General features: G+C 40.3%; 1 protein-coding gene across 1 annotated transcript in view; it reads right to left on the bottom strand.

Annotated features, from left to right (window-relative positions):
- The window catches only part of SUFU (SUFU negative regulator of hedgehog signaling), an 87,789-nt gene that overhangs the window by 59,759 nt on the left and 24,737 nt on the right, over positions 1–3,293 (bottom strand). The window lies entirely within an intron of this gene.

Below are 3,293 nucleotides of genomic sequence, written 5' to 3' on the forward strand. Positions count from 1 at the left end.
TGTTCTACCATGAGATATTTGCAGTACACCCATGAACCATGACAAGCTAAGGTCACAGAATTGTGCAAAGTTTCCTTTTCAAGGTTTGAAGGTTTGGGGATTTTTTAAAACTAACAGAGTTGGAATTTGTGGTCATGGTCAAACAGTGATAAAATTAAGAACAGATAAAGCCACAAATAAAACTGTTTGAGACTTGAAAGCTTGGTGTTGTTGAAGGAGGGTAAGTACTGCCCTTTAATCAAAAGCACCAAGCGCTTGTTACAGTGAACAGAGAAGCCAAGGCTGAAAGAGGTCTGAAATTCAATGCAGAAGATTGCTTTTCTAAAGCACTGCCACAGTGCAGGAGAGAGAGAAACAAAGAAATGCAACACTCATTTGCCTAGAAGCATTTGTTAGAAAAATACATCATGTGAAATGAGACATGCTTTGCAATTGCAATACACAGGAATAATATTTACGACAGCAGTAGCTGCTAGGTGAATATTCAACTCAGTCGTCACCACCTGAAAATGCTCAGGCTCAGCAAGAGTATGACTACACCTTACTCTCCCCCAGCTTCAGCTGGACTCAGCAGCACACCTCTATGATAACTAAAAAGTTGGCTTTTATCAAGAGATAAGAATTTATCTCTTAGTACAGCTTTCAGAGTAAACAATTTTCTGACATGCGAAAGTGCTTGGAGCCCATCCAAAAAGTTTCTGCCGATTTTATTCTTTTTCTTGCTTCTTGTTCAGAGTGGATTCGTAAGTTTTACTTCAGTTGTTTCAGCTCTTCAAATGTTTTTAAGGCTACTTCGGAGTATAAAAGAGACACCATAGTTTTATTTTTTTTTTAAACAACTGAAGAGGACGACATTAAAGTACACACACCAGAGTTAAACAACACTTACCAGAGTTTCATTTGACAAATGCTCTAAGCACTACAGTCAGAAAGAACTTGAGCAAAAAGAAACCTTTCATCATGTTAAACAATGCTGTCATGCCACAGCCTGCTTCATGCCCAATGGGCTTCAGAAGAACCAACCCTTCAAAAACTTCACAGTTTTAAAGTTTCAACATCTGAATAGAGAAGTACTGTAAAAAAATGAGAAAAAACAATGGCAGAAGCTCACTTGGCTCTGAAGAGCGAGAATGTCAAACTGGGGGAAACTCTACCAGGCAGAAAAGAAAGTAACACTGCTGAGGACTGGGTGCCTGATTACCCAGGAGCGACATAAGGGAGAACTGCTCTGGACACTGCCATTCTGAGACAAGACAGCTCAAGGGAGTACAACAAAATAAAGCAGGACACATCAGATGTAGAAGTACTGGAGACTCTACAGAGCAATGGAGTGAGAGATCTTTGACTAAATTAGAAAATTACTGCATTGAACTGTGGTCAACTGGCACTGCCCTGAAAGATCAAGAAGCAACATGATAAAATAGGCCCCACTACAAGTCTTAGTTTTAAATGCATCATCTTGTCAGGATTAATGTGATGTCTATTATTAACCAGATGATTTTAGCCTGAGAAAATTCTTTCTCAAAGAGATATGTGATAATCAAATTTGTACTAAAATAAAACTAGAGCTTTTTCACTTGTTGCAACAGCATACTGATTTGTTTTATACAAGGCAAGGAATGGTTGGTAACAGTCAGTGACAACACACAGCTGCTTGCTGAAGAGCATTAAGCAGCATGGAAAAAAAAGGCCCAAAATCCAACACTTCCATAATATTTTAAGGGGCCTTTGCAGGTCATTTGTCCAGCCTCCCTATTTGAAGCGGAGCCATCCCCAATGCTAGATCAGGACCAACTTAGCTTTGTTGAACCATTCCTGAACCTTTCCAGGAATGGAGTTCCAGCACCTCTCTTATAAACCATTCCCTGTCCTTTGCCACTCTCCTTGTGAGCAAGTTTTCCTTGAAGCTTTTCCAGGGCCTCCCATACAGCAACTCAGAGCTGTAGCTCTTTGATGTACTATCTAGGGCTTGACCCCACAATCTTGTAACTACCCTCCCTACAGCTGTAGTGTCCAATTAGATCACCCTGCACATTCTCTTCTCAGGCTAAACTGGCCATGCTCCCTCCAGCTCTCCTCATGGCTCACATGCCCTAGAACCCTGACCACCTTGAACACTCAGTTTTTCAGTATCTCTTAAAGGCCCAAAACAGGACACAATATTTTAAGCAAGCCCTTCTCAGCGCCATGCCAAAGAGGTAATAACTTCCCTCTATCTGTTGCTCATGCTTTTCCTAAGGTAACCCAGCATATGGTTTGTCCACTGTATGATAAGCATGGTATTGGCTCACACCCAATTACATATTCAAAGAAAGAAGTCAATTTATGATTAATACACTGTTGTTTTTCATAAGGCAAACTGAAAACTAAACACCCAGAGGCTAGAATCCATCAGCATGGATGAGTTTGAGTGCGCCTTTAAAGAGTCATGGTGGCTACAAAGTAAAAACCAGCATGGATAAGCAGAAGATAACACTGGAGGGTGGTTCATGTCAGATTGATAAGCATGGGCACAACCACTCTTTTCATTCTAAGAACAGTTCTTTGGCTTTGAGGTCAAAAAGATGGGACTGCATTTTTGCAGGAACCAAACAAGGGAAGTCTCTGCCCTGACTGCCAACTTAGTCACCAAGAAGTTTGCCCTTAAGTACCATTCCAAATCCCATTTCATTCCACAGACCTCCTCTCACCAATGAAAACACAGTGACCAACAAGCAACTGATGTGAGAACTAGCCTGGACTAGGAAATTTTAAATGTTTCAAACGGGATGTAGGATATTTAGTATATGTATACACATAACACATACATTACTTTGTATCTAAGAGGGAGACTTTAGATTCAGATGTTTTCTTCAGATCCTGCAATCATTGCATAGAAAATATGAGTACGAATTCATCCCTGCATGGTCAGTGGCAAAAAGCTGCTGTGCAATACAATTTAGGCAGGATGGGAATCTCAAACAATGTAAAACATAATGACAGTCTCATAGATTTAGATGCTTAACAGTTGTAAAAATCAAGACAGAAAAGTGAGACAAATTTTGGATGGTAACTGGGGAAGACAGCTACATAGCAAAGGTTACAAAAAGACAAGCAATAATCTGGGCTGGCACTGAACTATGTCTACCAATATTTAGAAAAATACCCAAAAGATTGGCACTTCCTCAGATTCGTCATAGAGGTTAGCAGAGCAATCCTGTTCTTACCCAGACCTTTACCTTTTGAGACTCTGCCAGCTGACTGAAAATCATCAGCAGAATCAGAAGTTACTGAGCAATTTATGAACTAGTTCA

Source organism: Geospiza fortis, unplaced genomic scaffold (genome assembly GCF_000277835.1).
Source record: "Geospiza fortis unplaced genomic scaffold, GeoFor_1.0 scaffold130, whole genome shotgun sequence".
Taxonomy (NCBI): Eukaryota; Metazoa; Chordata; class Aves; order Passeriformes; family Thraupidae; genus Geospiza; species Geospiza fortis.